This window comes from Lampetra fluviatilis, chromosome 39, assembly GCF_964198595.1.
Source record: "Lampetra fluviatilis chromosome 39, kcLamFluv1.1, whole genome shotgun sequence".
In the NCBI taxonomy this organism is placed as follows: domain Eukaryota; kingdom Metazoa; phylum Chordata; class Hyperoartia; order Petromyzontiformes; family Petromyzontidae; genus Lampetra; species Lampetra fluviatilis.
This window is the reverse complement of record NC_136313.1, coordinates 6,036,849-6,049,606: the sequence shown is the minus strand read 5'-3', so window position 1 is coordinate 6,049,606 and position 12,758 is coordinate 6,036,849. Positions and strand designations below refer to the sequence as shown.

General features: G+C 44.1%; 7 non-coding genes across 7 annotated transcripts; all 7 read left to right on the top strand.

The window, feature by feature from the left end:
- The first annotated feature begins 1,403 nt into the window (after positions 1–1,403).
- On the top strand, positions 1,404–1,567 carry LOC144946060 (U1 spliceosomal RNA). The gene has a single exon (XR_013639754.1). It is a non-coding gene; the product is annotated as a U1 spliceosomal RNA (small nuclear RNA).
- A 1,393-nt stretch (positions 1,568–2,960) lies between these two features.
- On the top strand, positions 2,961–3,124 carry LOC144946068 (U1 spliceosomal RNA). Its single transcript, XR_013639761.1, has one exon. It is a non-coding gene; the product is annotated as a U1 spliceosomal RNA (small nuclear RNA).
- A 2,249-nt stretch (positions 3,125–5,373) lies between these two features.
- LOC144946059 (U1 spliceosomal RNA) lies at positions 5,374–5,537 on the top strand. The gene has a single exon (XR_013639753.1). It is a non-coding gene; the product is annotated as a U1 spliceosomal RNA (small nuclear RNA).
- A 1,392-nt stretch (positions 5,538–6,929) lies between these two features.
- On the top strand, positions 6,930–7,093 carry LOC144946058 (U1 spliceosomal RNA). Its single transcript, XR_013639752.1, has one exon. It is a non-coding gene; the product is annotated as a U1 spliceosomal RNA (small nuclear RNA).
- Positions 7,094–8,489: 1,396 nt separating this feature from the next.
- LOC144946082 (U1 spliceosomal RNA) lies at positions 8,490–8,653 on the top strand. The gene has a single exon (XR_013639775.1). It is a non-coding gene; the product is annotated as a U1 spliceosomal RNA (small nuclear RNA).
- A 2,386-nt stretch (positions 8,654–11,039) lies between these two features.
- LOC144946075 (U1 spliceosomal RNA) lies at positions 11,040–11,203 on the top strand. Its single transcript, XR_013639768.1, has one exon. It is a non-coding gene; the product is annotated as a U1 spliceosomal RNA (small nuclear RNA).
- A 1,392-nt stretch (positions 11,204–12,595) lies between these two features.
- Positions 12,596–12,758, top strand: LOC144946076 (U1 spliceosomal RNA). Its single transcript, XR_013639769.1, has one exon. It is a non-coding gene; the product is annotated as a U1 spliceosomal RNA (small nuclear RNA).

The window sequence follows — 12,758 nt, the reverse complement described above, 5'->3', positions numbered from 1 at the left end:
AGGCGCCTCCTCCCCCATCCTCAGCGTCAACTTACAACCCTCAATATAAAGGCAGAACCCTCACGTCACGCGATCTCCGTAGCGCTATTGAGACATAGAAGTAAAAAGGACGTCATGAGGAACAAGGTGTTATAACTGTTAAATGAAATGGGTCTGTGTCACCGCGGCCTTACAAATTGCACACGAATTGATGCAATGAATATCACGTCACGGTCTGCATTTCGCTTGCAAGTTTCAGATTTATTCAATTACACCCATCCTTGGACGGACAAAGGCTAGTTGGAAATGTTTGGCCTGCTTTCGCATACCTATTTGTTTTACAAAATGCACATGTGGCAATATACCTATCAGTTGTGGAGTTAACATCAGGAATGATTATACAGGTAGGAACAATGTTCCACACTGCCCACCAGGGATTTATTGTCTGTCTGTCTGACTGTCTGTCTGTCTGTCGTGCATAAATAAATATATAATACACACAGCTCTTTGATTGGTGGAGACCTTACAAACAGCTCTTTGATTGGTGGAGACCTACTGCCGGGTACGGACAGGGGAGGTGCCTAAGGGAGGAGGGACAGGGGAGGGGCCTAAGGAAGGGGGGAGTAATGAGAGGAGCCTGAGGGGGGGGGGGGGGATCAGAGGAGGGGCCTAAGGGAGGGGGGGTCAGGGGAGGGGCCTAAGGATATGGGGGGGTGGTCAGGGGAGGGGCCGAAGGGGGAGGGGGAGGTGCCTAAGCAATGGGGAGGGGCCGATAGTTAAGGGGGCTGGCTACCTGGCTGTCTGCCTGGCTAGCTCAAGTCAAGTTATCTTGTACACAGGTAGGAACAACACACTCCCCACCAGGAATTATTTGTCTGTCTGTCGTGCACGAATACGCTGCCCAACCAAGTTCCTACCTGCCCACTCCGAAGGAACGTGTTATGAAAGAAAATGATATTTTTTTACGTATGGGTCATGGAGGCTGTTTAACCATACTTCGGCACTTTGGCCAGAGACCGGTTATAATTTCACAGATTATGGTGATAGGTGTGGCCAGGATTCTCATCGCCCAACAAAACTTACAGAACCAGAGGTGAGATATACACAACCCAGAATACATTTTAGAGTCTTTGCTCAAAAACCTGACCGTCATTTAAGTGTTTAATAATAATAAAAAAGATTTTAATTTCGTTTACAAATTATAGTTTCATTCATATAGTTTTCATATATAACATCCATTCATTTATTATTATTTTTATTACAGCCACGTAGACGCTGGTCTTACAACTTTTCTGACTGCAGGAATTAAAATTCTATGGTTCTTTACCGAAAGAACCATAAAATACGTAAAAACTTTTGAAGGGCCCATAGAGTGAAAGTGCAGGGTTCTGGTTCGTATAGGGATAGTTGGAGCAACCCAACTCATACTTACCTGACAGGGGAGGCACCATGATCACTTAGGTGGTCCTCCCAGGGCGAGGCTCATCCATTGCACTGCGGGTGGGTTGACCCCTGCGATTTCCCCAAATGCGGGAAACTCGACTGTGTAATTTGTGGTACTGGGGGACTGCGTTCGCGCTATCCCCCGATAATAATGAAAAACAATATTTTTTAGTCACATTAAAGGTTTATAACATGCAAAAAATTGCTTGCAGGAGCACTAATGGGAAAGGTCATTATTTTTTGATGATGTATTTAGCCAGAACAGACAGTTTCCATCGGTAGACTATTTACTGCTGTAATGAGTCAAGAATGTCTGTGTGTCCCTCGCGTGACGGCACTCCACGTCGGCCAGCCCCCCTAATTAATAATCATGAACAGGTGACGTCCTCCACATGGATCCTCCGTCATTTATAATCATGAGCGGGTGACGTCACTCCACATGTTGCACCCCCTCCGCCCTCATTAATAACCATGAGCAGGTGATGTCACTCCACATCGAACAGCTCCCTCATTAATAATCATGAAGAGGTGACTTCCTCCAAATGGACACCCCTATCTTCTTGGTTCTTTCGGTAAAGTCACGTAGAAGGGAAGTAATAAAATAATACAAATTAAACATAATAACCCCTCTATTATTAATTAGCGGGTGACGTCACTCTACATGGGGGGCGAGGCGCCTCCTCCCCCCTCCTCAGCGTCAACTTACAACCCTCACTACAAAGGCAGAACCCTCACGTCACGCGATCTCCGTAACGCTATTGAGACATAGAAGTAAAAAGGACGTCATGATGAATATGGTGTTATAACTGTCAAATGAAATAAGTCTGTGTCACCGCGGCCTTCCAAATTGCACACGAATTGATGCAATGAATATCACGTCGCGGTCTGCTTTTCGCTTGCAAGTTTCAGATTTACGGAAATACACCCGTCCTTGGACGGGCAAAAAACAAGTTGGAAATGTTTGGCCTGCTTTCGCATACCTATTTGTTTTACAAAATGCACATGTGGCAATATACCTATCAGTTCTGGAGTTAACATCAAGAATAATTACATGAAAGAATTGGATATTTTTTTTCGTATGGGTCATGAAGGCTGTTTAACCATACTTCGGCACTTTGGCCAGGGACCGGTTATAATTTCACAGATTATGGTGATAGGTGTGGCCAGGATTTTCATCGCCCGACAAAACTTATAGAACCAGAGATGAGATATACATTACCCAGAATACATTTTAGGATCTTTGCTCAAAAACCTGACCGTCAGTTAAGTGTTTAATTATAATAAAAAAGAAGTTTAATTTCGTTTACAAATTCGAGTTTTATTCAAATAGTTTTCATATATAACATCCATTCATTTATTACACTTTTTTTTAATTACAGCCACATAGAAGCTGGGCTTATGACTTTCGTGAATGCAGGAATTAATATTTCTGGTTCTTTATCAAAAGAACCATAGAATACGTTAAAGCATTTGAATGGCCCATAGAGTAAAGGTGCAGAGTTCTGGTTCGTATAGGGATAGTGGGAGCAACCCAACTCATACTTACCTGACAGGGGAGGCACCATGATCACTTAGGTGGTCCTCCCAGGGCGAGGCTCATCCATTGCACTTCGGGTGGGTTGACCTCTGCGATTTCCCCAAATGCGGGAAACTCGACTGTGTAATTTGTGATACTGGGGGACTGCGTTCGCGCTATCCCCCGATAATAATAAAAAACAATATTTTTGAGTCACATTAAAGGTTTATAACATGCAAAAAGATTGCTTGCAGGAGCATTATAATGGGGAAGGTTATTTTTTTTGTGAATGCAGTTTGGCAAAACAAACCATTGCCATCGTTAAACTATTTACTACTTTAATTAGCTATGAATGTCTGTGTGTCCCTCGTGTGACGTCACTCCACGTCGGCCAGCCCCCCTCATTAATAATCATGATATTTTAGTCACATTAAAGGTTTATAACATGCAAAAAATTGCTTGCAGGAGCACGAATGGGGAAGGTCATTATTTTTTGAGAATGCATTTAGCCAGAACAAACCATTGCCATCGTTAAACTCGTTACTACCTATAATGAGTCAAGAATGTCTTTGTGTCCCTCGTGTGACGTCACTCCAGCGTCGGCCAGCCCCCCTCATTAAAAATCATGAGCAGGTGACGTCCGACACATGGATCCACCCTCATTAATAACCATGAGCGGGTGACGTCCTCCAAATGGACACCCCGCCATTAATATTTTACAGGTAGGAACAACAGTTACACACTGGCCACCAGGGATTATTTGTCTGTCTGTCGTGCATGGCCACGCCCTCGATTTGTATTTCATAGAGCGCTTCGGGCAGGCTCAGCACCACGTGACGCGCCGCCCCACGCAGCTTGCGCCGCGTGACATGGATCGCACGAATGCGCTGTCCAACCAAGTTCCTACCTGCCCACTCCGAAGGAACGTGTTAATAATTAGCGGGTGACGTCACTCCATATGTTGCACCCCCTCCCCCTCATTAATAACCATGAGCAGGTGATGTCACCTCACATCGAACAGCCCCCCTCATTAAAAATCATGAAGAGGTGACGTCCTCCAGGACACCCCTCCATTAATAATTAGCGGGTGACGTCACTCCACATGGGGGAGCGAGGCGCCTCCTCCCCCATCCTCAGCGTCAACTTACAACCCTCAATATAAAGGCAGAACCCTCACGTCACGCGATCTCCGTAGCGCTATTGAGACATAGAAGTAAAAAGGACGTCATGAGGAACAAGGTGTTATAACTGTTAAATGAAATAAGTCTGTGTCACCGCGGCCTTCCAAATTGCACACGAATTGATGCAATGAATATCACGTCACGGTCTGCATTTCGATTGCAAGTTTCAGATTTACTCAATTACACCCATCCTTGGACGGACAAAGGCTAGTTGGAAATGTTTGGCCTACTTTCGCATACCTATTTGTTTTACAAAATGCACATGTGGCAATATACCTATCAGTTGTGGAGTTAACATCAGGAATGATTATACAGGTAGGAACAATGTTCCACACTGCCCACCAGGGATTTATTGTCTGTCTGTCTGACTGTCTGTCTGTCTGTCGTGCATAAATAAATATATAATACACACAGCTCTTTGATTGGTGGAGACCTTACAAACAGCTCTTTGATTGGTGGAGACCTACTGCCGGGTACGGAGAGGGGAGGTGCCTAAGGGAGGAGGGACAGGGGAGGGGCCTAAGGATATGGGGGGGTGGTCAGGGGAGGGGCCGAAAGGGGGAGGGGGAGGTGCCTAAGCAAGGGGGAGGGGCCGATAGTTAAGGGGGCTGGCTACCTGGCTGTCTGCCTGGCTACCTCAAGTCAAGTTATCTTGTACACAGGTAGGAACAACAGGTTCTACACTCCCCACCAGGAATTATTTGTCTGTCTGTCGTGCACGAATACGCTGTCCAACCAAGTTCCTACCTGCCCACTCCGAAGGAACGTGTTATGAAAGAAAATTATATTTTTTTACGTATGGGTCATGGAGGCTGTTTAACCATACTTCTGCACTTTGGCCAGGGACCGGTTATAATTTCACAGATTATGGTGATAGGTGTGGCCAGGATTCTCATCGCCCAACAAAACTTACAGAACCAGAGGTGAGATATACACAACCCAGAATACATTTTAGAGTCTTTGCTCAAAAACCTGACCGTCAGTTAAGTGTTTAATAATAATAAAAAAGATTTTAATTTCGTTTACAAATTATAGTTTCATTCATATAGTTTTCATATATAACATCCATTCATTTATTATTATTTTTATTACAGCCACGTAGAAGCTGGTCTTAAAACTTTTCTGACTGCAGGAATTAAAATTCTATGGTTCTTTACCGAAAGAACCATAAAATACGTAAAAACTTTTGAAGGGCCCATAGAGTAAAGGTGCAGGGTTCTGGCTCGTATAAGGATAGTTGGAGCAACCCAACTCATACTTACCTGACAGGGGAGGCACCATGATCACTTAGGTGGTCCTCCCAGGGCGAGGCTCATCCATTGCACTGCGGGTGGGTTGACCCCTGCGATTTCCCCAAATGCGGGAAACTCGACTGTGTAATTTGTGGTACTGGGGGACTGCGTTCGCGCTATCCCCCGATAATAATGAAAAACAATATTTTTTAGTCACATTAAAGGTTTATAACATGCAAAAAATTGCTTGCAGGAGCACTAATGGGAAAGGTCATTATTTTTTGATGATGTATTTAGCCAGAACAGACAGTTGAAATTGGTAGACTATTTACTGCTGTAATGAGTCAAGAATGTCTGTGTGTCCCTCGCGTGACGGCACTCCACGTCGGCCAGCCCCCCTAATTAATAATCATGAACAGGTGACGTCCTCCACATGGATCCTCCGTCATTTATAATCATGAGCGGATGACGTCACTCCACATGTTGCACCCCCTCCCCCCTCATTAATAACCATGAGCAGGTGATGTCACTCCACATCGAACAGCTCCCTCATTAATAATCATGAAGAGGTGACTTCCTCCAAATGGACACCCCTATCTTCTTGGTTCTTTCGGTAAAGTCACGTAGAAGGGAAGTAATACAATAATACAAATTAAACATAATAACCCCTCTATTATTAATTAGCGGGTGACGTCACTCTACATGGGGGGCGAGGCGCCTCCTCCCCCCTCCTCAGCGTCAACTTACAACCCTCACTACAAAGGCAGAACCCTCACGTCACGCGATCTCCGTAACGCTATTGAGACATAGAAGTAAAAAGGACGTCATGATGAATATGGTGTTATAACTGTTAAATGAAATAAGTCTGTGTCACCGCGGCCTTCCAAATTGCACACGAATTGATGCAATGAATATCACGTCGCGGTCTGCTTTTCGCTTGCAAGTTTCAGATTTACGGAAATACACCCGTCCTTGGACGGGCAAAAAACAAGTTGGAAATGTTTGGCCTGCTTTCGCATACCTATTTGTTTTACAAAATGCACATGTGGCAATATACCTATCAGTTCTGGAGTTAACATCAAGAATAATTACATGAAAGAATTTGATAATTTTTTTCGTATGGGTCATGAAGGCTGTTTAACCATCCTTCGCCACTTTGGCCAAGGACCGGTTAAAATTTCACAGATTATGGTGATAGGTGTGGCCAGGATTTTCATCGCCCGACAAAACTTATAGAACCAGAGGTGAGATATACATTACCCAGAATACATTTTAGGATCTTTGCTCAAAAACCTGACCGTCAGTTAAGTGTTTAATTATAATAAAAAAGAAGTTTAATTTCGTTTACAAATTCGAGTTTTATTCAAATAGTTTTCATATATAACATCCATTCATTTATTACACTTTTTTTAATTACAGCCACATAGAAGCTGGGCTTATGACTTTCGTGAATGCAGGAATTAATATTTCTGGTTCTTTACCAAAAGAACCATAGAATACGTTAAAGCCTTTGAATGGCCCATAGAGTAAAGGTGCAGAGTTCTGGTTCGTATAGGGATAGTGGTAGCAACCCAACTCATACTTACCTGACAGGGGAGGCACCATGATCACTTAGGTGGTCCTCCCAGGGCGAGGCTCATCCATTGCACTGCGGGTGGGTTGACCCCTGCGATTTCCCCAAATGCGGGAAACTCGACTGTGTAATTTGTGGTACTGGGGGACTGCGTTCGCGCTATCCCCCGATAATAATGAAAAACAATATTTTTTAGTCACATTAAAGGTTTATAACATGCAAAAAATTGCTTGCAGGAGCACTAATGGGAAAGGTCATTATTTTTTGATGATGCATTTAGCCAGAACAGACAGTTGCCATCGGTAGACTATTTACTGCTGTAATGAGTCAAGAATGTCTGTGTGTCCCTCGCGTGACGGCACTCCACGTCGGCCAGCCCCCCTAATTAATAATCATGAACAGGTGACGTCCTCCACATGGATCCTCCGTCATTTATAATCATGAGCGGGTGACGTCACTCCACATGTTGCACCCCCTCCCCCCTCATTAATAACCATGAGCAGGTGATGTCACTCCACATCGAACAGCTCCCTCATTAATAATCATGAAGAGGTGACTTCCTCCAAATGGACACCCCTATCTTCTTGGTTCTTTCGGTAAAGTCACGTAGAAGGGAAGTAATACAATAATACAAATTAAACATAATAACCCCTCTATTATTAATTAGCGGGTGACGTCACTCTACATGGGGGGCGAGGCGCCTCCTCCCCCCTCCTCAGCGTCAACTTACAACCCTCACTACAAAGGCAGAACCCTCACGTCACGCGATCTCCGTAACGCTATTGAGACATAGAAGTAAAAAGGACGTCATGATGGATATGGTGTTATAACTGTTAAATGAAATAAGTCTGTGTCACCGCGGCCTTCCAAATTGCACACGAATTGATGCAATGAATATCACGTCGCGGTCTGCTTTTCGCTTGCAAGTTTCAGATTTACGGAAATACACCCGTCCTTGGACGGGCAAAAAACAAGTTGGAAATGTTTGGCCTGCTTTCGCATACCTATTTGTTTTACAAAATGCACATGTGGCAATATACCTATACATCAGTTCTGGAGTTAACATCAAGAATAATTACATGAAAGAATTTGATAATTTTTTTCGTATGGGTCATGAAGGCTGTTTAACCATCCTTCGCCACTTTGGCCAAGGACCGGTTAAAATTTCACAGATTATGGTGATAGGTGTGGCCAGGATTTTCATCGCCCGACAAAACTTATAGAACCAGAGGTGAGATATACATTACCCAGAATACATTTTAGGATCTTTGCTCAAAAACCTGACCGTCAGTTAAGTGTTTAATTATAATAAAAAAGAAGTTTAATTTCGTTTACAAATTCGAGTTTTATTCAAATAGTTTTCATATATAACATCCATTCATTTATTACACTTTTTTTAATTACAGCCACATAGAAGCTGGGCTTATGACTTTCGTGAATGCAGGAATTAATATTTCTGGTTCTTTACCAAAAGAACCATAGAATACGTTAAAGCCTTTGAATGGCCCATAGAGTAAAGGTGCAGAGTTCTGGTTCGTATAGGGATAGTGGGAGCAACCCAACTCATACTTACCTGACAGTTGAGGCACCATGATCACTTAGGTGGTCCTCCCAGGGCGAGGCTCATCCATTGCACTGCGGGTGGGTTGACCTCTGCGATTTCCCCAAATGCGGGAAACTCGACTGTGTAATTTGTGATACTGGGGGACTGCGTTCGCGCTATCCCCCGATAATAATAAAAAACAATATTTTTGAGTCACATTAAAGGTTTATAACATGCAAAAAGATTGCTTGCAGGAGCATTATAATGGGGAAGGTCATTATTTTTTGTGAATGCAGTTTGGCAAAACAAACCATTGCCATCGTTAAACTATTTACTACTTTAATTAGCTATGAATGTCTGTGTGTACCTCGTGTGACGTCACTCCACGTCGGCCAGCCCCCCTCATTAATAATCATGATATTTTAGTCACATTAAAGGTTTATAACATGCAAAAAATTGCTTGCAGGAGCACGAATGGGGAAGGTCATTATTTTTTGAGAATGCATTTAGCCAGAACAAACCATTGCCATCGTTAAACTCGTTGCTACCTATAATGAGTCAAGAATGTCTTTGTGTCCCTCGTGTGACGTCACTCCAGCGTCGGCCAGCCCCCCTCATTAAAAATCATGAGCAGGTGACGTCCTACACATGGATCCACCCTCATTAATAACCATGAGCGGGTGACGTCACTTCACATTTCGCACCCCCCCCCCCTCATTAATAATCATGAACAGGTGACGTCCTCCAAATGGACACCCCGCCATTAATATTTTACAGGTAGGAACAACAGTTACACACTGCCCACCAGGGATTATTTGTCTGTCTGTCGTGCATGGCCACGCCCTCGATTTGTATTTCATAGAGCGCTTCGGGCAGGCTCAGCACCACGTGACGCGCCGCCCCACGCAGCTTGCGCCGCGTGACACGGATCGCACGAATGCGCTGTCCAACCAAGTTCCTACCTGCCCACTCCGAAGGAACGTGTTAATAATTAGCGGGTGACGTCACTCCATATGTTGCACCCCCTCCCCCTCATTAATAACCATGAGCAGGTGATGTCACCTCACATCGAACAGCCCCCCTCATTAAAAATCATGAAGAGGTGACGTCCTCCAGGACACCCCTCCATTAATAATTAGCGGGTGACGTCACTCCACATGGGGTGCGAGGCGCCTCCTCCCCCATCCTCAGCGTCAACTTACAACCCTCAATATAAAGGCAGAACCCTCACGTCACGCGATCTCCGTAGCGCTATTGAGACATAGAAGTAAAAAGGACGTCATGAGGAACAAGGTGTTATAACTGTTAAATGAAATAAGTCTGTGTCACCGCGGCCTTCCAAATTGCACACGAATTGATGCAATGAATATCACGTCACGGTCTGCATTTCGCTTGCAAGTTTCAGATTTATTCAATTACACCCATCCTTGGACGGACAAAGGCTAGTTGGAAATGTTTGGCCTGCTTTCGCATACCTATTTGTTTTACAAAATGCACATGTGTCAATATACCTATCAGTTGTGGAGTTAACATCAGGAATGATTATACAGGTAGGAACAATGTTCCACACTGCCCACCAGGGATTTATTGTCTGTCTGTCTGACTGTCTGTCTGTCTGTCGTGCATAAATAAATATATAATACACACAGCTCTTTGATTGGTGGAGACCTTACAAACAGCTCTTTGATTGGTGGAGACCTACTGCCAGGTACGGAGAGGGGAGGTGCCTAAGGGAGGAGGGACAGGGGAGGGGCCTAAGGAAGGGGGGAGTAATGAGAGGAGCCTGAGGGGGGGGATCAGAGGAGGGGCCTAAGGGAGGGGGGGTCAGGGGAGGGGCCTAAGGATATGGGGGGGTGGTCAGGGGAGGGGCCGAAGGGGGGAGGGGGAGGTGCCTAAGCAAGGGGGAGGGGCCGATAGTTAAGGGGGCTGGCTACCTGGCTGTCTGCCTGGCTACCTCAAGTCAAGTTATCTTGTACACAGGTAGGAACAACAGGTTCCACACTCCCCACCAGGAATTATTTGTCTGTCTGTCGTGCACGAATACGCTGTCCAACCAAGTTCCTACCTGCCCACTCCGAAGGAACGTGTTATGAAAGAAAATGATAATTTTTTACGTATGGGTCATGGAGGCCGTTTAACCATACTTAGGCACTTTGGACAGGGACCGGTTATAATTTCACAGATTATGGTGATAGGTGTGGCCAGGATTCTCATCGCCCAACAAAACTTACAGAACCAGAGGTGAGATATACACAACCCAGAATACATTTTAGAGTCTTTGCTCAAAAACCTGACCGTCAGTTAAGTGTTTAATAATAATAAAAAAGATTTTAATTTCGTTTACAAATTATAGTTTCATTCATATAGTTTTCATATATAACATCCATTCATTTATTATTATTTTTATTACAGCCACGTAGACGCTGGTCTTAAAACTTTTCTGACTGCAGGAATTAAAATTCTATGGTTCTTTACCGAAAGAACCATAAAATACGTAAAAACTTTTGAAGGGCCCATAGAGTAAAGGTGCAGGGTTCTGGTTCGTATAGGGATAGTTGGAGCAACCCAACTCATACTTACCTGACAGGGAAGGCACCATGATCACTTAGGTGGTCCTCCCAGGGCGAGGCTCATCCATTGCACTGCGGGTGGGTTGACCCCTGCGATTTCCCCAAATGCGGGAAACTCGACTGTGTAATTTGTGGTACTGGGGGACTGCGTTCGCGCTATCCCCCGATAATAATGAAAAACAATATTTTTTAGTCACATTAAAGGTTTATAACATGCAAAAAATTGCTTGCAGGAGCACTAATGGGAAAGGTCATTATTTTTTGATGATGTATTTAGCCAGAACAGACAGTTTCCATCGGTAGACTATTTACTGCTGTAATGAGTCAAGAATGTCTGTGTGTCCCTCGCGTGATGGCACTCCACGTCGGCCAGCCCCCCTAATTAATAATCATGAACAGGTGACGTCCTCCACATGGATCCTCCGTCATTTATAATCATGAGCGGGTGACGTCACTCCACATGTTGCACCCCCTCCCCCCTCATTAATAACCATGAGCAGGTGATGTCACTCCACATCGAACAGCTCCCTCATTAATAATCATGAAGAGGTGACTTCCTCCAAATGGACACCCCTATCTTCTTGGTTCTTTCGGTAAAGTCACGTAGAAGGGAAGTAATACAATAATACAAATTAAACATAATAACCCCTCTATTATTAATTAGCGGGTGACGTCACTCTACATGGGGGGCGAGGCGCCTCCTCCCCCCTCCTCAGCGTCAACTTACAACCCTCACTACAAAGGCAGAACCCTCACGTCACGCGATCTCCGTAACGCTATTGAGACATAGAAGTAAAAAGGACGTCATGATGAATATGGTGTTATAACTGTTAAATGAAATAAGTCTGTGTCACCGCGGCCTTCCAAATTGCACACGAATTGATGCAATGAATATCACGTCGCGGTCTGATTTTCGCTTGCAAGTTTCAGATTTACGGAAATACACCCGTCCTTGGACGGGCAAAAAACAAGTTGGAAATGTTTGGCCTGCTTTCGCATACCTATTTGTTTTACAAAATGCACATGTGGCAATATACCTATCAGTTCTGGAGTTAACATCAAGAATAATTATATGAAAGAATTTGATAATTTTTTTCGTATGGGTCATGAAGGCTGTTTAACCATCCTTCGCCACTTTGGCCAAGGACCGGTTAAAATTTCACAGATTATGGTGATAGGTGTGGCCAGGATTTTCATCGCCCGACAAAACTTATAGAACCAGAGGTGAGATATACATTACCCAGAATACATTTTAGGATCTTTGCTCAAAAACCTGACCGTCAGTTACGTGTTTAATTATAATAAAAAAGAAGTTTAATTTCGTTTACAAATTCGAGTTTTATTCAAATAGTTTTCATATATAACATCCATTCATTTATTACACTTTTTTTAATTACAGCCACATAGAAGCTGGGCTTATGACTTTCGTGAATGCAGGAATTAATATTTCTGGTTCTTTACCAAAAGAACCATAGAATACGTTAAAGCCTTTGAATGGCCCATAGAGTAAAGGTGCAGAGTTCTGGTTCGTATAGGGATAGTGGGAGCAACCCAACTCATACTTACCTGACAGGGGAGGCACCATGATCACTTAGGTGGTCCTCCCAGGGCGAGGCTCATCCATTGCACTGCGGGTGGGTTGACCTCTGCGATTTCCCAAATGCGGGAAACTCGACTGTGTAATTTGTGATACTGGGGGACTGCGTTCGCGCTATCCCCCG